The following is a 24,109-nucleotide window of genomic DNA, read 5'->3' as shown; positions in this document are numbered from 1 at the left end:
TTACTTCACCTCATGTCCTTGTCCCCATCCTGATTCAGTCCCTCCCACCTTGTTCCATTCTGTTCCACTCTTCCTATCCTTGTCCATTCTGATCATTATCCTCCGTCCTTATCTCATCCTGAAACCACCTCACCCATGCTTGTTCATCCCAATACACTCTCCCTAATCTTTTTTCCATCCTGATCCTCTCCCCTGTCTTCAGCAATCCTGATCCACTTCCTCTGCCCTTGTTTCATTCGTATCCACTCTTTCCGTCTTTGTTTCGTTTTATTCCATTGTGATCCACCATATCCCTCTTTGTTCCATGTACACCTAGTCTTTCTATCCATATCCTGACCCATGTGTTCCATCCTGATCCACTCCTCCCATTTAATTTCCATCCTGATCCACTCCTTTGGTCTTAGTATCATCTTGATCCACTCTTCCTACGCCAATCAACACGTCCCATCTTGGTCAACTCTTCCTACTCTGATCCACTTTTCTAGTCTTTGTCCTCATCCTGTCCCGGTCCTGCCCTCCCCCTTTCCACATCCTGTCTCCACCCTGTCATTCCCCTGTTCCTATTCTGTTCCCATCCTGTCATACGCTTGTCCCCAGCCTGTCCCCATTGTATCCCAGTCCTGGCTTCCATTGTCTTCTCTTCTTCCCATACTATTCTTTTTCTCTCCTTTGCTTCCCCTCCCCAGCGTCAACCATTCTATCCCTGTGTCCCTTCTGTCGTCATCCTTTCCTTCCCGCGTTATCCCTCCTCTCCCTCCATCATTCCACTGCCCTACCCTTGCCGCAACTCTGTCTTCCCCCGTCCTCATCCTCTCCTCATCCATTGTCAAGCATTCTATCCCTGTATCCCTTCTGTCATCATCCTTTCCTTTCCATGTTATCCCTCTAGCTCCATCATACCACTGTCCTACCCCTGCCGCAACCCTATCTTCCCCCTTCCTCATCCTCTCCCCCTCCCTTCTTCATCCCGTCCCTCCGTCTGTCCCCCACCCTGTCCCCACCCTGGCATTCATCTCGTAATGCCCCCGGGGTCTTATCTCAACTTCTGCTCTGCGAGGTCTAGTTTCTCTTTTTCATATAAATAGGACGAGTCTGTGCATGACAGTGGCTGTGTGTGTTGCTGAGATCCTGGCTAATTTGGTGTGTGTGTGTGTGTTTTTTTTTGAGAGAGAGAGAGAGAGAGAGAGAGAGAGAGAGAGAGAGAGAGAATATTATAAGGATGCATATTACTGCGGAATGATGGGTCTACGAAGCACCCCACTAACCTGTATATAATAGTCGTATATTTCGTTCCCTATACATAAAAAAGAATAAATATAGATTACAATTTTTGGTGCCATCATTTCAAGGATCACTCATATATAGGTGGTCTTTGATGCACAAGGAAAAAAATAAACCATAGAATCCTTCCTAAAAGAGTGGTTATGATTATTGTAGTTACGCTCAAAATATTCCCCAGAGGTTACTCCATAAGTTTATACATATCTTCCCTAGCACTACGATCGCTAGCAATTTCATGCCCTTAGTCTCACTACCTCGCCGTTTCTCTCCCCACCACTGTTATCTACGCATTAGGCAGCACCTGATCTTAAAATTACACGTATTCTTTCATTCCTCCCTCTACTCCCAACCCTTCCATCGTTTTCAAGCTCAAATCCAGACCCCGCTCACTCCCTCAATTACTGTAATCGCTTCCAGGTGCATGATTGTCCTTAACCGCTTTAGTATGATGACGCCTTTCATATTCTATTTAATGCTAACGGAAGACTGTCTTATATAGTTTAGAGGGATTAGAAATACTGTATTGTAGCCATCATCAACCCTTTCACTACAATGATCCTCTCTTAAGCTGAATAAAATCGTCTGGTGCTGGCAAAGAATTAAACAAAAGTACGTCACAGGATTGAAGGGGTTACCCTGGTTTGTCCGCTGCATGACCCAGCGTTGCATATGGTATGACCTTCTCCACTCATATCTACCAACAAAGGGTGTTCCATCCCATCCCAACAAATGCACGGGACTATCTTGATCTTTCTTGTTTTTAATTTCTTCAGACGTATCACATCATCGTTTTTTTCAGGCTGAACATGTATCTAGGGTAAAAGTGTCTTTTCTTTGTAGTTGATATCTCTCGTATAACCGTGTTCAATACGTGAAGCAAAATACTTATGAGTGTACTGTAACTCTCAAGTGACATGAATTGATACTGACTCCCTCGAATGTGGACGTAGGTTGATTTTTAACCTCTCCTATATGTTTTTGTTTTACTTTTTTTACATAACAGAACAAAAGAGAAACAAATGAATGGAAAAAATAATCCATACACCAGATTCCTTCAATCATAAAAACATCTGTAAAAAGATTTCTGATAGGCAGAAGTTCTGCGATATGGCAGTGTGACATTCCAGTCATGAGCACCACCAGATGCCCGTGTAGCACAGGGGAAGGCATGGAGAGGTGGCACAACGGATGCAACTTCGTCTGAGCATTTGCCATAAAAGTATCTAAAATAATGGAAGGGAGGCAACATTCCATATTACCTGTAGATTAAGTAGTTAATTTGTAATAGCAGAATTCTAACAGCTTTGTTCTGAATTTTGTCTAGTTGCTTTAGTGCAGCCTCGCCACATCCACTCCACAAGAGTGATCAGTATTCCAGCTGAGAGCGCACATGACTATAAACTATTGCCAACTGCTCATCAGTGTAGAAGCTTCGAAGTCTTTACAATGATCCAAGTTTATTTGAGGCGATTTAGCAAGTGATGTGACATGAGAGGTCCAGCTGAAGCCACTGTTAGGTGAAACACCGGGAATTTCAATACTTTTGGAGACAGGAATATTAGTGGCACTAGGTAATATAGGACTCTGGCAGTATCTGTCTATTAGTAAACTGTATATATTTGGTTTTACTAGCATTAAATGAGACAAGGTTATTTTGTCCTCATTCAGTGATCCTAGATGAGTCTTTATTTGTGGAGATGGCTGTACTGAGTTTTGTTAGAGATATTATACTTTGTTAATGTGTGTTTAAGTGTGAATGAACTGTGAAGTATTGAGTCATCTGCATATGAATGGATGGGATTATGGGTGACAGATAAGAGATCATTAATATGAATTGGGAATAGGGTTGGGGCCAGAACTGATCCTTGTGGAACGCCGGCGTTAACTGAGTGGAAAATGAAATATACATTAGCTGCTTTTACTCTGATTTTTATGTCGCTGAGGTGTGAGGAAATCAGAGGAACAAAAGACGTTAGTCCATAGGAAGGGAGTTTGGATAGCAGGGAACGGTGCAACACTCTGTCAAAACCTTTAGAAATATCAAGGACTACTGCATGAGTTTCTCCATGTTGGTCAGTTGATTGATGGATGGTGTGAGTCAGGAGATTAGTATATCAATGGTGGATCTTTCCTGACGAAAACCATACTGTCTATCAGTAATTAAGTTATTGGATTCAAGATATTTAACTATGTGTTTATTCATTACGATTTCAAATACTTTACCAAGAGAAGATGTGATAGCTCTTGGTCTGTCATCAGAGGGGTCAGAGGAACTTCCTCTCTTCGGAACTGGGTGGATATTGGCCTCTTTCCAAGAATTAGGGAATGGAGAAGTACGTATGCATAGTCTGAACTGAAGCAAGTTCTGGGGAGCACTGTTTCATAACAATTAGATGAATTCCATCTGGGCCTGGAGCTTTGTTGATTGGTAAATTGTCTAGGATGAATTTTACGTATCTAGTCTGTATTTTAAGTGGTGCAGTTTCGGGAGAGTCAAGTTCTAGTACTGGGACGTTCTGGCTGACTTCCTCTAACGTAGAAATTCTGGCACATGTACAGGCAAGGTTATTCGCTATACCACTTGGGTCATTTGTAATGTTACCGTCTGAAGATTTTAATGGGAGAATTTGTGATGACAAAGTTATTTTTGTAAGAATTGAGAGTTGAGGAGAATATTTTAGAGTCATTAAGATTGTTCAGTAGTTTGGATGCTTGGTTGTGAAGAAAGTTTGACTTAGCAATATCTGTTACTGATTTTGCATGGTTTTTAGCAATTTTAAATTGACTGAGTGATTCAAATTATTTTTATTTTAAGTAAGAGCTATATGCTAATGACTTTTGGGCCGTTGCTCTGGCACAGTTGGTATCAAACCATTTTGGGGAATCCGATCTTTTAGTGAACTGTTGACTTGGTATGAATAAATCAATACCAGCTTGTATTAAGTCATTAATGTGGGACTGGGTAGAAGTGATGTCATGAGAGAAGAATGACTGCCATGGAATGTCAGCAACATAATTTCTGAGTCCATCCCAGTCTGCCCTATCAAAAGTGCCATCGGGTCACCCTGACAAGTTCAGAACAGATAGGTTTGGGGGAACTGACTAATGAGGCTTTTGATGAGATTGTGGTAGGAGGATCCAAGTGGTGACAGTATCCTGTATTGATGTGGATTATTTGTCAGGAATAGATCCATTGTCCAGTGGATTACAGATAAAGGAGGATCATGCTGTAAATCTATGGGGATGTTTCTCTTGATCCAACGATGAAGCCAGTTCATTTTGGTGAAAATATGTAAAAAAAACAAAAAACAAAGACATAATGAGAGATTTAACTAAGTACCAGGTCAGCCAGGTGTAGAGGTGGTATGTGCTTTACTGAAATCCCTTGTAGTTTATAATGGGTTGCCTTAGAACTTTTGTCGCCAAGCTTTTACTAAGTGACAAGGACACTGACTCTTTCAACAAACCTTAAAGACAGGAAACAGCTTACCAAGAAATCACCAGCCAATAGCAAGTAATTCATTGAGCGACAATTACCCAAATACAAGGCTTATTCGTAATAATGCAGTGTGATGCAGATATACTGATAACACTAAGTATGCACTGTGCTGTTGCGAAGTGGTTGAAGCGAAATGCACTGAGACATTGAGACTTGAGGACAGATTGTAGGAAAGCAGAATAAAAATGACCGTCTGAAAGCGAGGTAATTAGCGATGTTGCAAGGGGAAGACCTCCAGGTACAGACAAGAAGAGCTGGGCAGTTTAGAGTGGGAAAGTTGGTAATGGGGGAGGAATGGGTAAGAGGGCCGAAGGGATGTGCAACGAGAGAGCAGCCGGGAGATTTTTTGTCAAGGCCATCCGCTGTGTGGGGAGTTTCTGGAAGAGAGCAACGCGTCAGTAAGGTAGACAGGTAGACAGAAAGATAGAGAGGTAGGTAGGTTGGTAGAGACATACTGATATACTGACTGATGCTATTACATCTATATAAATTCGTTATATAACAATTCTGTATCTACATATATTATTTATCCTTCTTTACGTACACATGCTATTCGTACCGCAATATTTAAAATTATGTTGCAGTTTTACACTAATCAATTTGATATGCACTGCTCCCACACGGTATTTATATTACACGTGTTATCCTTCTGTTTCTACATATACCATTCATTCTCGTATTCATCCTTCCGTTTCTACAGACTTTATTATTTTATCCATTTTTATTCACACTTGAAGTTTTACACTAGTGAATTTGTTTTATACGTTACTCCCCTCGTGCATTCTATTCTTCTGTACCTAAACATGCTATTCATCGTATATTTCATACATATTATTTATCTTACAGTGTAGCTACGCATGATATTTGTCGTTGTATGTCCAAACATAGTATTTATGTTTCTGTAACTACACACGCGATTATTTTATCCTTCTCTATCTACACATGCGATTACTTCATCCATCTTTAATTGTATTTACCGTGCAGTTTTACACAAATGAATCTGATATACATTAGTCCTATCATTCTTTCTATCCTTCCATATCTACACTACTATTTATCCTTCTATAAATCAACACGTATTATCTTATCCTTTCGTTATCACGCATATCTTACAACTCCATGCTAATGAATGTGATATATATCAGCCCCCGCAGGCAGGCCAGGCCCCCACAAGCTCGTCCTCCAAGCGCGGCCCAACTTGCTCTCGTTAAGGCCATAAAGCCGCGGCGTGGTGAAGGATGGCACCACTTGAGGCGGCAGCTGCACCCAGGCTCAAGGTTAAGGGGGATCCGGACCCGAGTTTATCTGCCCATCAACATGCAGGATCGGACCAGGTAAACAAACGGCTCGCTGTGTGTTGGATGGGTCGGATTAGGTTGCAGTTTTTGTGATATCTAGCCTTCCTTAGCTTTGATGAACGCCACCACAGATACGTAGCGTGCACCACTCTGAACTATGGATCATTTTAGTTCTTCTTTCGCCAGCACTCTGAAATACCTACCTACCTGCATACATACATACATACATACATAATTGCCCCCCCCCACACACACGCCAGTTACATCTTACAGGCACCCACACCTCATTTCCATTGCCATCCACAAGCAAGTAACACCGGAATAACTCGTGGCTCAGTAGCTCTCACGACCGCGCCAGCAACTCAGCGGCGCCCTCACAAGCACACACAACTCAGGCCCCAGACACACTCCCGCTGAGCACCCCCTCAGGCGATGGGTGAGGGGGGGAGTGGACGGGGGTAGGTGAGGGGGGGGTTAGGGGGTCGGCACACAAACGCCCAATCGCGGGTTGTTTGTGTCCCGCCTACACTACACCGGGATATAGGCGCACCACAACTCCGCCGCGCAGTCAATACACAGCAAAACCTCGCCCTGCTGCACTGACTCAGCGAACCATGCACAGCTGCCGGACGTATTACCCGACTGCATGACGTCAGTAAACTACTGCTGAGTTCGCTCCATTTTATGGACCCGCATTACGGTATGAATCCAATAATGCTAATTTATGCGGAGTTCAATAAGCATCCTCCTTATAGCTCAACCAACATTTATATATTCAATAATTCATCTTGTTTTTCATGTGTTGTTGTCACTAATTCCTTTTCATTGATGTATCACTGAATAGAATTTCCTAAGATACCAAAGACTTAGAGCAAACCGTCGCCGTACCGAAGAGGTTAGTAGGGAAGCTTCTAAACCTGGCAGTAGAAGAGGCCTCGCTTAAGCTGAACAAAATACTGTAGTTTGAAGCCAAGAAAAATAGATTACAAATTTTTTCGTCGTGCTAGAATTTAGCCGCTTCGCTCTGATGTCATATTTTGTACAGTTATTTTTCTTTCTTCCGTTCAAACAATTTTCTTAAGATCACAAGAGACTGGCCCGTATTCTCATCGGTTTGGGAAGCTCACTAACACCTCTTCCTAAATGATTTATTTTGCTTATTGCACCATCCTGTCCTCCCCTGTTTAATGTAAATCCTTCTAATGTCGCCTGAATTTACATGCATAGCGTGCAAAAGCATAGTAACCAGCTATATCTAAAAATAAGTCGCTAAGGAAGAGGTGCTACGGAGCCTTCTTAACCGACAGGAATATGGCCGATTGAGCTGAAGAGGTTATATATAGCATTCATTAACCCGCTTTACATAAGGGGCCTTGCATGAGTTGAGCAAAGTCGTCCGAAAAGAGTAAGAATAAGCCCAAAAATAGATCGTAGGACTGAAGGAGCTAATAGACGTAGTGCAAATCAATTCCACTACATGACGTCTTTGCGCTGCGGTCCTGAATGTGGCTCGTTAGGGACCAGCCTTTTTAACGCCTCCAGCCAGACGACGTAATAGGTTGTTTATACCTGATGCTGCCAGACGATAATTGCTTAGGCACGTAGTGGTGATGGGGTTAATGAATGCTATATCTTACTCCCTCAACTCCAAACAATCTTTCCTAAACCCAGTATAATCGTTCGGTGGCAACAAGAAAAAAAAAAAGGTAAATAAATAATCACAATAAGGGGGCTAACGTAAAAATATGAATATGGCCGGGTTGGGGCGTACCCCTGTGAGGGTTTACACGCATGTATATTTCCAAAGGTTTCATATTGAAAGTGATGTGAAAAGGAGGCACTGGGGCAGATTTTGTTCTTACTAGCTTCAAACAATTTTATTCCGTGGAGGAGCGACTTTTCGAAATGGAGGTTTTACGTATAGCCATCACTAACCTCGTCACTACTGGGGATTCTTTGTAAGCTGAATAAAATCGTTTGAAGGTGGCAAAGAGAAGCTTAACAAATAGGTCATTCCGGTTAAAGTAGAAGTATAAGGCTGGGTGGGTTTACGAGCTTACTCCCGTGAATGTTTGTCCGCATGCAATATTCCAGACGTTTCCTCTTGCATTTACTGGGACTCAGAGGTAGAGAGAGGCACTGGCAGGGATTTAACAGTAACTGTTTTCGCCAACCCAGAGAGGCGAACCAGCAGAAATACAACGGATGAGTTTTCATAACGAATGTTAACTCTGTCAGTGTAGTATTTTTACGTTATTTTGCAACCTCCAGATGATTTTCTTTTCATTCTGTCTTCAGCTTTGGGTGGACTGGTGTTCATGTAGGGGCCCTCGTCAATATGATATTTAATTTCCTTTATTCTTTGTACTGCAAGACTTTCCAATCCGGGTAGGAAGAGATCCATCGTAATGAACGGGTAAAACTCTTCAGTTCCATGAGTTTTTTTTTTTTTTTTTTTAATAGTTTATTTTTATTACCGCCTGGCGATATACAAGTAGTTTTATCTTGAAAGAGTAACAACAAGGTTTGAAAGTCTCCTTTTCATTCTTTAAGTTCTCTCCCAAAGCTGAATAAAATCATCTACAAAACAAACATGAATTGAAAACAATGCGTCATTGCACTGAAGGGGATAGGATTTAGGATAACTATTAAACCAGATAGTACATAAGTGCAGATCCAGAATGTTTATGCATACGCCCCGTGATGTCTTACGCAGCTGCAAATCTTAATTAAGCGCGTGTGTCTCATTTGTACGGCTAAGGGGGCAACGGGAATCGACTTCATTGTGTTCATTTGCAACAGGTTAAATTCCTCTGATAGGCTGTTAGAGCCTCATTGTATTAGCTGCAGCTTCAGGGTGTTGCTGTGGCGTTGCAAGTATTCCGGAGACGATTGTTCTATTGGTGAAACTGACAGTAGTTCTTTCATGATTATTCGTGAAATTAACACTAGCTCATTGTTCTTAACGTGGTGGAGATTTTCGTTCTTTTGCAGCTATTTACCGTTGCTTTGAGGCTCTCCATCCATTCCATAGCACTTCTTCGTTACTCAGTCAATTTGTTTTCACATGGCTGAGCTGAGTTACTCCCACAAATTGAATTCTGCATTGCGGTTGCATCAAATTCATTAAGCCATCAACTGAGGCATGACCTGAGCTGAAAGAGGTTTAGGATTATCTTCTAGTAGGAGCAAAGGCAATGTAGCACCGTGTTTTAGTATTAATGTATTTTCAGCTCAGCATGCAAGATAGAGAGATGGCAACTTAGGCCAAAGTAGAGTGAAGAGGGTATAATGTACTGTAGTGACGTGACTGGAAGGAAGAGGGGAAGGTGATCGAGAACGAGGTAGAGAGAAAGAGATTAAGTGCGGCAGTATGCAAGAGAAGGTGATGTGTCATAAAAAGAGGGTCGTTACCGGGGAAGGACAGAAACACCTGGAGATACTTCTGTTATGCTTACGACTAACGATAAGGCGAGAGGTAATTGTTAGAGATGAACTGACAAAGTAGTGCTGTTCTCTGTTCTCTAGAGAACATTGCATACTCTTGCACCCTTTCTTATTAACCCCCTCTTGGTCGCATTTTCTGTAGTGTTTTATTCCAAAGATTCACCAAAAGATTCTACTCAGATATTATGGAAGCCTGTGTGTGTTATTACTGTTATCATTAACTGCGTGTCTCTGTGTTCAGCCTGAGGGTGTTTAGTAGCGAGAGTCGTGAGAACTTGATTTTTCTCGCCCTGAAGGAGAGCACGGGTTCTCAGTTTTATTTTGGCAACCACTAGACGATTTCATTCAATTCAAGAGAGGCCTCTTGTAATGCCTCTCTATTCACCACTTAACTAAGATGCACCATTCCTAAGGTAAATCTTACAGTCTGATGTTGCAGAGCAAGGCATGGGAAAGGCATCATTAAACAAAGAATTTTAACGCATTCCATCCGACGGCGTATCTGTGATTTGATTCCTGCTATCTACAGCCGATTTTTAAATTTTCACCTCAGGGTGAACTTTTCGAACTTTTACACCACAAGAGGTATCCCCTGAGCTGAATAAAATATCTAAAAGTAGCAATAATGAAGTAAATAAGAATCACGCCATACTGAGAGGGTTAAATATACAGTCAACCACCATGAACTGAGGGAGGAACTATATGTTGTCCTCTCTGTATAATATTTGTGAATGAGTATATTCTTTGTGTACATATTTCGTTTATATTCTCTGTATGTATGGATTCTTCGTGTACGTGTATGTTCTTTGTGCATATTCCTTTTGCATATTCTTTGTACATATTCTTTTTGTTTATTATTTGTACATATTCATTATGTATATTATTTGTGTAAATTTTTTGCACATGTGCCTATCTTTGTGTATGCATAATCTGTGTATGTATTCTTTGTGTATATACTGTATCAAAGACTGAGAAAACAGGTGTTGGAGGACGTCACCGTACTGAAAAGATTAACATTCAGACTCCTGTGACTCATCGTCAGCTGAACAAAATCGTCCGGCTTTAGCTAGAATACAGCATTAGAATTGTCCTGGGCATGAGAGAGTTAGTGGTGATAGTATAAATACTTTGAGCCTCCTATGCTTTATTATCAGCTGATATAATGACAGTATTAACACACTGGGGCTCGTGTGGTTCATTCTCAACTAAATAAAATCATTTGGCGTCAACTGGAATAACAATGCTAGAGGAGATGTGATCATGACAAGACAATTATACTGTCAATGAATATGAACTAAGAAAAAGAAATCCGTTTATGTATACATTATTCGGTGTGCAACTCCTCCACTCCGATGACGTATTTGGTTTGCAGTCTTTCTATGAGCAGACGATTATACAAGGTAAGAGAGACCCGTAGTTGCGAACTGGTTCATGACAACCATTCTGGTTTGAAAAAGCTCTCCTGTGCTGAATAATATCGTCTGGGGGTAGCAAGAACAAAATTGAAATGACATACTCGATGGAGGGGGAGAGGGTAGGAGGGGGGAGGATTGAGGATGCTGTGGGGAGATAGGGTTGAGAGGTACAGTATATGAATGAGTGTTGTATAATATGTTGGCGAGAGGGCACCCTGATGACAAGGCCAGGGTGACATGGAGGCGATGTTTGTGGCCGCTCCTTCCGGGATCAAGGCGTATGGCTATACTCGTAGATAGACTCGATCTGAAGCAGCAATGTCTTGATGGAGGAAGTCGACTTGTTTGGCTTCCCAGGGTTTTAAGATATTCACCGTTTGGCAAAGGAAGGTCAGACCAGCAGTCCATCATTTGCAGTGCAATATGATTGGCGTCACCTCTTCAGTATGAGGACTTGTTGTATATTTTAAGCTTTCTATCTCCAGACGAGTTTATTCACCTAAAGACAGACTTTTGGAACTGGAATGGTTAGTTACAGCGTTCGTTAACTTCTCTATTCTCGGGGTCTCCTGAACTGAATAAACTCACCTGGTAGCAACGGGAATAAAATAGTATGACGTCATTGGGCTGAAAGGGCTGATACGAGTATTTTAATGTGGGAAAAATTATGCAGAATATTCGGTAGTTGTTTCGGCCAAGTTATTTATGCAGACAAGAAGGGACCAAAGACTGGAAACCTGCAAAATTATTGTTCCATCCGGGAGAAACTGAAAAGAGCAGAACCAGATTCAAAAATAATTCATTTCGAGGTTCCTGGAGACATTGAATTAAAAGACTGGAGTTCATAGGAAGGAAGAATTATAGACGGAGGAAGAATTTTCCATAAGTGATCTGTTGCATTCATGAAGAACCGGAAGCATTGGTTAACATTTGCATGACAGAGTTAAATAGAAAAGGGGTAGAGCGAATGGAGAAGGCTGAGGTAGTTGGTGGGAGAAAGAGATGGAGACCGAAAACGAGGTTGAGAGATAAGATGTGAGAGTATGTGAGGAAAAGTGGTGAGTCGTGAGAAGAGGAGTCGTTACTGATTCACCGCTGAAACGCCAGGAGTTCCTTCTGTTGAGGTCGCTCCTCACGGGATGTGGCGTCAGACAGTAGGCAGACAGCCACATTACGAGTATGTCTCTTTTACACCTACGCGTAAGGTGTATTGTTTTAGGTCCTGTGTGTGTGTGTGTGTGTGTGTGTGTGTGTGTGTGTGTGTGTGTGTGTGTTTAAGCATTTGCGCGCTCGCGTGCGTGTGTGTGTGTGTGTGTGTGTGTGTGTTTGAGAGAGAGAGAGAGAGAGAGAGAGAGAGAGAGAGAGAGAGAGAGAGAGAGAGAGAGAGAGAGAGAACGAACAAAATTACTAACAGTTTTTATCTGATTTAAATCAAACTTGGTAGATGAGTTGAATATCACTCAAGAGGTTTGCCTATTTTTTTAAAAGAATAGGTCAAAGGTCAAGGTCACACGTCAGGGTTAACTTTAACAGATTTTATCCGATGTTGACTAAATTTTGGAAATGGTTCAGGTTACGACAGGGATGTAGAGATTCGAATCTGAGAAGAGTGGAAAGTCATGTTCTGAGGGAAAGTTCTGTTGTTAAGGTTACTCGGGAAAGTCATATGAACCGTTTATGATTTATCTGATTTAAACCGAAGTTGATGGACGAGTTAAGGGTTAAAGAAGAGTGAAGAAATTTAATGTTGAGAGTATTATGTCGAAGGTCGTGTTCACAAAGCAAAGTTAAATATTCTTCTGCCAGACCAGTTAATGGACGCGTATGCTGCTCTCTTTGAATGCTCCTCGCATTTAATGATTCATCAGGGAATGTCAGCCCCCTCCCCCACCGCAAAAAAAAAAAAAAAAAGAGAGAGAGAGAGAGAGAGAGAGAGAGAGAGAGAGAGAGAAGAAAGGAGAGAGGACAGACATGCCAACACACTCCTATTCTGCGGCCTCAGATAGCAGAGTTTTTGTTAGATTCCTATGAAGCTGACATTTCTGTATGAGCTGGGAATATATGGGTTATATACAGTTTTGTGTGTCTGTAACTTGACACCCTAGTTAATAAAGCTTGTAAGTTGACACACACACACACACACACACACACACACACACACACACACACACACACACACAACGATTGTTTTTCACAGTTCTAGGATATTTTCGGCATACCACATCACAAGGAAGGTGGTCGTATGTCTCGGGTATTTTCCGATTTTAAAAAATATTCATGTAGATGAGTATGTCGTTTTACAGGTACTCCTCTATTTTATTTCATAACCATGTTCTCGGTCTTTCTCATGTTCTCTATTCAGTCTATATCCTAAGCTTGTATTCTTGTTGGCTAAGGAGCCTCCCTAGCACCTCTTCCTTACCAGTTTATTTATATATGTGTTACGGTTAAGTATTTTATTTTTTTCTTTTGTATCTTAACTTCACAGTCTTGTTTTTGTGATTATCAGTTCAGCCATTGTCGATATTAAAGAGATATAAATCACATACGAGAGTACTATTGCAAGGCGTAAAATTATTAATATATTGCATAGGAACAGGTACTAAGCCGACGAAAAAAAAAGTCCTCCGGGTATTATTACCTCTGCCGAGGAAGTTGTTTTACACCGCTTTGGTTTGTTTGACTGTTTTTTGTCTGTTAATAGGATTACTTAAAAAGTTATGAACGGATTTTGATGAAATTTTGTGGAAGGGTGGGCCATGGGCCAAGGAAGAAATGATAAAATTTTGGGCTGGTTCCGGATCCTGATCCAGAGTACCCCGAAAAAAATATAATAAAGTTCTCAACGAATTTCAATGATATTTTGTGGAAAGGAGGGAATTGATAGAATTTTAGGGCTGATCCGGATCCTTTTCAATGGCAATGGCAGTGGCATTGATAGAGGTGTGAGCTCTCTGAACGCTTTGTAGTTGAGAATGTTATCACCTGTCCATCTTACCAGATTAAGCATACCGATTTTTTATTCCGCATAATCTTGTTCTTACTCTTGCTCTCCTCCTGTATCCACTTTACTTTAGATTATGTCGTGAATATATTAGATAACGGTATCGATCTTACCTCGCTAAGACCTGTGATGTATGATGAATCCTCAAAATTCGCTGTCGCGAGAAGCACAACAAAATATTTGTTCCCTGGTCGAGCCGTAGCAAAGTCTTTCATATTCACTTGCATGGATGGCCTCATAACTATCATTTCCAGATTTTCAGTACCCTTTCTTGGCAACAGGTTAGTTACTAACCCGCTGCCTGAGCATGAGGGCTAGAGCGTGAGGTTGAGGACCAGGGTGTGAGGCTAAGGGCCAGGGTGTGATGTTGATCGTCAGAGTGTGAGGTTGAGGGCCAGAGTGTGAGGGTGAGTGTCATGTGTGAGGAAAAATGAATGACATTACCCTAAGGTAGGCAAAGTAAAATTAAAACAGCGTTATTAAACTGAAGGCTTTATGTTGCATTTATGTAGCAATCTGACGGTCGCATAAATAAAACAAGACATGTTAGCCTACTGTAGTGGTTAGTGGCGACTGTTTTTAATCTGTATTCTGGCTGGTAAACTAAAAGAAAGAATGAAGTGTGACCAGAAGCAAAGACACATCTGGAGCGAGACTTGAGGAGAAATGTCGTTTACCTCAAAATCATCCGAAACAGGGATACGGATACGTCTTTCACTGAGCATACAAGATGAATGCCGTGTGGGCGAGGGCGGGGAAGCGTATCCGACATAGCCGCTGGGGATGAAATCTGTATTGTGACCTGTCTGGTGGTGGACGCTGTCAGGTTTCATGGCATCGCGAGGTGCTCAAACTTTCACACCTTGGCGAGGGGAAAGCCAGGCCCACCCTTGTCAGAGGAGTGTTCGACATCCTTAGTTTATTGCTGACCTGGTTTGACCCTTTTCAATGTCTTAGCTTATTCTTCCTATCACTTGCTATTACCGAGCATAGGAGAGTTTTTTTTTTTCTTTTTTAATGGAAGGGTGAAGTATGGCTTTCGTATTAAACCTTTGTAAGTTGTGTGAAGTCGACAGGAGTTAGCAAAGATGTGAAAAAAAAAAAAAAAAGCCATCCTACAGAAAGTGTTGATAAAATTTTCACACAACAGTCGGGCCCAGCCTTGTCAGAAGAGCAGTGAACATTCTGCGGGTAGTGTTGGCCTGGTTTAGCCCCTGTCACTGCAATGATGGCTCTTATGGTTTATTCTTGCCACCACCAGACGATATTTTGAGATGAGTTTTTGAACTGGAAGACTTAAAGCCTGTAATAGAGTTTTTTCCCCTTAATCTTTAGGACTTATAATGACATCTAATGTTATATTATATTTGCTATTACAAGACGATTTAGCTCAGCTTGGGAGGGACTTCTTCAACTTGAGAGGTTAGGTATAGCCTTTATTAACTCTGTCTGCACGAGAGGGCTTTCCAAGAGGAATAAAATCGTTTGGAGGCACCAAAGAATTAAAAAAAAAGAAAAAAGAGCGTACTCATGGAGTGATAACGTTTTGTTCTTTGCCAGAAAGGGTTCAGAATTTTCTGTGGAAATATAAATTTCGTTTTACCGTGATTATAATCTTTACAGTATGATGACTTCTTTTATTCTTACTGCCACAAAACGATTTTAATCCGCATAGACGAGGGCTTTTCGAAATGGAGGGGATAGATGTGGTCTTCATAAATTCCTGCTCTATAACGGGACCTTCCCAAGTTGAATGTAATTATTCTGAGGAAGAAAAAATGCTCCCCCCCCACTCAAAAAAAAAAAAAGGACGTCGTCATACTAAAGTTGATCAAATTTTCACACCATGGCGAGGGAAGGCCACGTCCGCCCTTGCCGGAAGGTTGTTCATTACTGAATTAATTTCAGTAAAGAAGTTTCCTTTATCATTTATTTTTACCACCACCAGACAACCTTATTAATTTTAGCAGACTTTCAAATTGAAAGGCATGGTTGTAGCCATCCTTTATTTCTTCTTTGCAAGGGATCTTTCCCATGTACTGTACAGTGATATCGCTTAGAGGTAACAAGAAAAAAAAAAATCTTACCAAAGGAGCTGATAGAAATTTCAAATTTGGCCCAGGCCATCCTTGTCAAAAGAGCGTTCAACAAGCTCAGGGGAGCCTTAGCTGCTCCCTTTAAACCATTACAGAATTATAACATACATAGATACATACATACCTACATACCAACATATCTCCATACCTCCATTTATACATACGTACAAATAGTTTTTCACTGTATAAATAGTTTTTCTATAAATATTTTTCTTTAATTAATTTCGAACGTTGTAATTAGTTAGCCTTAATTGATATTGTCTTAAGTTTAATATCCATATTATATTTCATTTGACTGGTTTGTATGAAGTTCAGTCACCGGTAATTTAGTTGTATTTAGTTGTATTATTAAGGCTACAAGGCTTGGTGGATGAGTTTGAGAGAGTGTGTAAGAAACGGAACCTAAAGGTGAATGTAGGGAAGAGTAAAGTGATGGTCTTTGAGAGAGGTGAAGTCAGTGAATGTATAGCGAGGTTGGATGGTGAGGAATTGGAAAATGTGAGTACGTTTAAGTATTTGGGTAGTGTGATGAGTAAGGATGGAGGTTTGGAGGGTGAAGTGCTTGAAAGGGTACAGCAGGGAAGAAAGGTTGCTGGTTCCTTGAAAGCAGTGATAAGAAACAGGGAAGTGAGCATGGAAGTAAAAAAGTTACTACATGACAGTATTGTGATACCAACTCTAACGTACGGAAGTGAAGCTTGGACGTTGTTGGAAGGACACAAGTCAAGAGTGAGAGCAGTGGAAATGAGTTATTTAAGAGGAGCTTGTGGAGTCACGTGGAGAGACAGGCTGACGAATGAGGATATAAAGGAGCGTTGTGGTGTTGATGTGGATGTGATAGGAAGCGTTGTGAGGAACACACTGAGGTGGTTTGGCCATGTGGAGAGGATGGAGGGTGAAAGACTGACGAAGAGAGTGTATGTGAGTGAGGTGGAGGGTGGAAGAGGGAGGGGGAGACCGAGGATGAGATGGAGGGATGGGGTGGAGAGGTATATGAGAGAGGGGGGTGTGAGTTGGGAGCAGGGTAGTGAAATGGCGGGGGACAGGGCGACTTGGAGGCGATTTGTTTGTGGCCACCCCAAACGGGATTGAGGCGTCTGGCAATAGATAGATAGATAGATTAAGGCAGAGAGCGCGATGGTGTGAATAAGTCCCCAGCTTTTAGGGGGATTATTTCTGAGGCATATGGGGGTAAAAGAGTACGATTGACCTTCCCGTATCGGTGCTGTTTACATTTTGTAATGTAGGGTGAAGGCGGATCACATCTAAAAGTCACAGTGTTCCATAAATGACCGTCAGAAAACAGGGCCTTGATTTTCACCTTCGCTATCAAAGTTACGATCGTAAGTCCTGTTTATTTCACTAAATCTGCAATATCGTTGCAGCTAAACAACAATTTAATTTTACACTGCTTAAATATATCATTTTTCCCTTTTACGTTCTGAAGGTGGGAATTGTATTTTGAAACACTGGCCTGAATAAACTTCTTTGTGGCAATCCTGATTATCCTCACTGGTGTTGAAATTGTCGAGAATTTCTACGAATCAGCACAAATTCAACGAACCAACACCAACAGGAGTACAGAAAAGGCACGAACATAAATCTCGCTTTATAAACCTCAGCAAAGAAAAAGTTTATTTAGTATAAAATGAACGTAACATTCTGACATAGCTGAGGAGTCGCGTTCCTTTGAGTCATTATGTAATTTGTGTAGAGGCAGGCCATCGTGTGATTCACTAAGTATGGTTGTGGAGTTGAGAGGTGGCGTGTTGTGAGTTAGAGTATTGAGCCTGGTGGGTGGGACAGCCTCCAGTCACGTGACTTTCTCCCCCTCCCCCCGCCACACATACATTACTATCCTTTTACACACACACACACACACACACACACACACACACACACACACACACACACACAGCGCGCGCGCGAGCACATCCCCTCTCCACACTCACACACGCAAGCTTATCGATTTCCGGTAGCATGGGGAATACAATACCTGATTGAAAAATGTATTTATGGTCGAATGAAATGGGAGGCAGTGCAATACTTTACTTCCTTCACAGCAGTAACGTCTTTTTCCATTTTGTTTATGCTCTCTACGGACGATTTTATTTGGTTTAAAGGAGTGTTATCGAGCGGAAGAGATACGCATTCCTTAGCCACGTCACCCCAGAGGGAATATACGAAGGGTGAATGAATTGGTATGGTGTTAGGAAGAATGAAATATAAAAGACGTGGCCATAATGAAGGGGTAAGATAAAGCGGCATTAACTCCTCTATGATGGTGTTCTCCTAAACAAATTATTATCGTATGGTGGTAACAACAATGAAAATATGTCTTGATCGTAGTAAAGTGGCTGCTATTCCCAACCACACCTACGCTGTTGAATGTGTGTGTGTGTGTGTGTGTGTGTGTGTGTGTGTGTGTGTGTGTGTGTTTACAGTAGTTATGTTAAAATAGTATCGTGGTACCAAGAACGAAGTGCAAGAAGCATTACCGAACTGAACGGGATAATAATGGCCATTTCGCTATGCCTCAAATACATGCACGCCGTTGAGTAAGACGTTTTTGCCCGGAGGTATGCTAAACGTATGTAAATTATGCAAATTATGCATGAATGCCACCTTACCGAAATGTTGAAGTGTTCGCCCGACACCCTGCCAAATTAAATATCCATATGAATGAAGGAAAGTCGAGGCGAATAGAAACGGGAGCTTTTGTGTCGAAAATTTGGAAGCGTTCTCGAGTATGATAATTTTGATCTCTTTCCGAACTTAATACGGGAACCAACTACTTCGTCATTACTGTATATTCAAGTATGTATGTACCTTTTTTTTTTATCATACATAATACTGGCACATTCTACTAAATTATTGATCTCATAAATCCGGTGATGTATTTTATATTTTATGCTTGCGATTTCTGAACTATGTCCTTAACCTTAAGACAGACGTTTCGAATTGGAGAAGGTAATATAGCCGTACTTTATCCTTCACAAAAATGTGCCTCTCGCAAACCTGAAAAAGAAGTGCGTCTTAGGGACGAAGGGGTTAATGTAGTCTGTAAGTTATCAGTGGCATCGAAACACCCGTCTTAAGCTATTCCCTTGATGACAACTTTCATATTTCATTCTTGCTACTTCCTTACCGCTGTATTTAAATCAGAAGAGACATCTGGTAGAGAAAAGGTTAGAAACAGTCATCATTCAACCATTTAGTGGAATACCGTGTTTTTATTGATCACCTGTATCTGTCATTATTATTATTATTATTATTATTACGTCACTTTTCGTCTCTTATCTTCATAATACTTACTGAGGATGTACAGCACCGGGACCCTATTCCATTGACCCAGTTTCAGTGACCTTGACCTACTTTTCAATGTCACAGGTCCAAAAGTGTCCAAAAATAATGAAAATTAAACCTCGGTTAACTCCGAAACTATTATAGATACACGAACATGGAATGAAATCACGTGATAAAACTATTTTCCAAACATTTGTATGGAAAAAGACTATAAGTTCATTCACGCGTGATATTACGATATTTCGGACACCCAGTTTTTCAGTTGTTTTTCCATCCAGGAAAAAAAAAAAACATTAATGAGGCACACCTTGGCCCTAGAAATTTTGTCTGGTCCTGGATCAAGTTTGTATACTTTTTGGTGGCAGTTTGATCAACGGTTTTTGAGTTATTACAGAAAACGTAAGTTCAGTAATACTCTCATAGGTGGTACAGTCTTCTAGTTTTATTGTTGCTCCCGCCAGACGATATTACTTAGGTTAGTGGATATCTTACGCAGTGAAAGGGACAATTCAGCGTAGGCTAGAGGTCTGTCCAATGGTGATGTTCACATACAGTGAATGAACATGAGTAAGCGTTAGCGCATAGTTAAAGGTGAATGCTAGGTGTGTGGCGGCGTTTAATCGATCACTTCCTTACAGTCAGAGGGGGCTAACAACTAATGGATCAGATTACTGTGTTCGTCATTATTCACTTGTACTAGACAGTCATTCACACCAACTGAACGAACGCTTTTTAGCTGAGGTTTACTCTTATTCGTTTGTTAGGCGTGTACTCACTCTAAGAGGAATGTAATTTCCGGGTGGTAGCACAGAGAAAGGAATTGACATTTCTATAATCAACCAAGGGTTTATTGGTCTAGCAGTTATGACTGCGCCTTTTTGATCATCGTCGTCGTCGTCCTTGTCGTCCACACCACAACCACCACCACCACCACCACCATAATCATCATCATCATCATCAGCAGCAGCAGCAGCAGGAGCAGAAGCAGGAGCCTCATAGCAATTACTGCCGTCATCATCAGCATCATCATCATAAAACATGATTATCATCCCAACTCTGTTTCCCAGTAATACATGGGATGGAAGAGATCCAGAAATAGGAACAGGAAATAGCAAACTTAGGATAGTTTCCATCCAAATGACCAGCGACATGACGTTCACCCATCATTCAAAACTTCCAGGTTTTTTACTTCGCCTTCCAGGCCCAGTGATCGACACACACACACACACACACACACACACACACACACACACACACACACACACACACACACACACACACACACACACACACACACACACACACACACACACACACACACACACACACACACACACACACACACACACACACACACACACACACACACACACACACACACACACACACACAGGAAATAATTATCGGCTTCTGACCATATTATTAGAAGATTCAGATGTTTCGATCAGTACTTCACTGACACATTGATTTTGTATTATTATTTCAGTAGGGGAAGGTGCAGTACGTGTGTATGGTGGAGGGTTAGAACATGAGGTGGAAGGAAAGATACAGTGTGTTGTAGAGAGAGGATCAGGTATGGAAGAAAACAGCTGATATGGATGTTTTCCCCTTTCTCCCTTAGTCTTCACACACACACACACACACACACACACACACACACACACACACACACACACACACACACACACACACACACACACACACACACACACACACACACACACACACACACACGAGAGAGAGAGAGAGAGAGAGAGAGAGAGAGAGAGAGAGAGAGAGAGAGTTAAAACTCCCAGTAAAAACAATCCAACCATCCAACATCCTAACGTTAATTCCCCCCAGTCATATAGGGTGGGTGAGATCAAGACCAATATCTATTGGTCTTGGGTGAGATCTCAACCAAAGTCCTTTAATCTGCCAGGGGACATGAATACCAGGAGAATCCAAGACCCAGATATAATCTAACACCTTCCCGTGTCGTATATGGTTTGAGGCTGTTTGTAACTCAAGCTGTGAACAGTGAAATTTCTAACCTTTATTTCGACACCGAAGAGGGAAAGGAGAATACCTGAAGCAAATGGCGCTGCAATGAATAACAGATTTATTTTCACTGTTAAAGGATGTACCGGTGTAGTGACGATCGTTTCTGCTCTGAACAGTGTGATTGCGGGAAATGACCACAGAATGGTCAGAATTCAGTATTATTTAATGTCAGAAGAAAGAGGAATATATTGATCCGAAAGAAGGGGGCAAAAGAATAAATGTTGGTAGTGAGCGACTGAATATTGTTCGTTATGCTGAGGACAGAGTTCTGTTCTGAGAATCAGGGGAGGAGCTAGAAGAAATGGTAGTTAATGTGAAAAGTAAGTAAGCTTGCAGATGAAAAACAAGAAAACAAGAATTATGCCTAGCAGACATGTTCAGCCCTCTCAAAAGGAGACGAGCTGTTGGAATGTGTTGAAGACTATCTGTATTTAGGACGAGCAATTTAGACTTCTAGTTCATGACGACGAAGGCAGTCGAATTATAGGGAGAAGGTGGAGGGCGTTTGCTGAATGAGTAACAAAGTGAAGGACAAAAAATTACTTCCCTTTTAAGAAAGAAGGATATTATATAATCACTGTTCCCTTCCTATTCAAATTCACGGATCAAAAACATGGAATCTAACAAAATCCTTAGAACGTAAAGTTAGAAGCGCTCTGAGATGAATGGAAAGAATTATAGTAGGATGCACATAGAATGAAAGAAATCAGAGGTTCATGGATAATGGAGCAAACAAAAGTGGGGGATAAGATACCATCATCAAAGCGCGGAAAGGAGTATGTGCGGGTCACGCCCTTCCTAGAACAGATAACAAAAGGACTACCAAGGTGAGTAGCTAGACGTGGAACAAGAGGAGGAGGCAGACAAAGAAAAAAGTGGCAAAATGAAATTTGGAGATTTGCTTGGGATGGGTGGAACTGGCAGCCAATTATTAGGTAAGTGATGAAAAACTGAAGAGACTTTCGTCTTGCAGCGGCTGACTGACTTATGCTGTTGATGATGATGACTCTCAGCTTTTAGTTCCCTCTTGGAACATGCAGAATGAATATGGGCAGATGTCTTCTCCCCTAACCCCAGGGATAAAGATTTTATTTGATTCAGGGACGTGGCTGCCTCCAGAGAAAAAATACACAGTTACCGTTAAACGGGCTGTCTGAAAACTAACTTCAACACACGTTCGATTTCTCTTGCAGTTCTTTCCTACCTTTCTCCTCTCTCCCTTTTCTAAGTCATCAGAACTGGATGAGTTAGATATATCTTTCATTGACCCCTTTCCCAGGCTGAGTAAAATCACTTGGTAATTCAGAAACTAGCAACGTTTCACTTCAGCACGATTTCGATATCGTGTAGTACCATCCCACCCCCCTCTTCAGGTGAACAAAAATGGAGGTGTTAGGAGCTTCCGTTAACTCTGAGAACCAAAAATACAGCACCTCAGCAAGAGTTCATCGTAATATTTTTTAGTACCATCCCCACCCCCTCCTTCTTTTACGGTTAACGGAACTGGAGGGGTTAGATACAGATTTCATTAAATCTTTCACAACTATGGAGTGCGTGCTCCCTTAGACTTAAAGAAATAATCTTTTGGCTGGAGAAAAATCACTGAAAAAGAAATAATAATTTATTTAAAGGGTTACTTTGCAAGAATACACTGAAAGTAGTCGTCATTGTACTAAAGTGGATTAAGTGGGGCTTTGAGATGCAACAGCGCATCGTTTTAGCACGGGTTCGATCTTTTGTACAGAACCATTTTCCTCTCCTTTTGTTTTTATTTATCTAGTTGTTTTTATTTCAGATGGGTAGAAATGGAGAGGTTAGGTACAGCTTTCCATTAACCCCTTCACAACTAATTTGGTCGCAGCAAGAGTATCTCTCTCTCTCTCTCTCTCTCCAGTATATATCGTATTGGAAGCTTCCTTAAGAACCAACAGCGCATCACTTTAGCACGAGTTTGATTTCTTTTGCAGTACCATCCACCCCCCATCCACCCCTTTTCCAGGTCAGCAGAGTCGGAATGGAAGGTAAATGTTCCAGTGCTGGAGGGACTCTCTTCATATCTTCTGGCTCGGGGGCCGGATTTAGTCGTTTGCATTTTGAAGAGCAGGTTTTCCCACTGACCTCGACTTGGCAGGGGAGCACTACCTTTTTTTCCCCTCTCATTCTTTCTAATCCCTGTTTTCTCCTGAGCTTTGTGAGTGTGTGCTTCCTTTTGGATTTGGAATTTTGTTTTTTGACGTTGTTGTAAATGGGGTAATATTTGAGGGAGATTTGATACTAAAGAAAGCGTAAAGGTTTTGATTAATTACTACATAATTTTTCGTTTTTTCCTAATCCCTATTTTCTCTTTTGAACTGTGTGTGTGTGTGTGTGTGTGTGTGTGTGTGTGTGTGTGTGTGTGTGTGTGTGTGTGTGTGTGTGTGTGTGTGTGTGTGTGTGTGTGTGTGTGTGTGTGTGTGTGTGTGTGTGTGTGTGTGTGTTTCAGTTTGGCGCTGGAATTTTGTACCTGTGCAGAGATGTGAATAGGGGTAAAAGTAGAGAGAATTTGATAATGAAGAAAAGGTCCTTCTCTGACCCCCTGTTTTTCTTTATTTGGGCATTGTGCGTGCATCAGTTTGGCACAGAAAATTTATATTTGTGCGGGGTTGTGAAAAAGGATAAACAACAGAGATACGATGCTGAAGAAAAGATTAAAACTACCCCTTTCCCCCCCAACTTTCTAA

Source organism: Coenobita brevimanus, chromosome 71 (genome assembly GCF_032717465.1).
Source record: "Coenobita brevimanus isolate Jiangsu-jjx chromosome 71, ASM3271746v2, whole genome shotgun sequence".
Lineage (NCBI taxonomy): Eukaryota > Metazoa > Arthropoda > Malacostraca > Decapoda > Coenobitidae > Coenobita > Coenobita brevimanus.
This window is presented reverse-complemented; position numbering follows the sequence as displayed.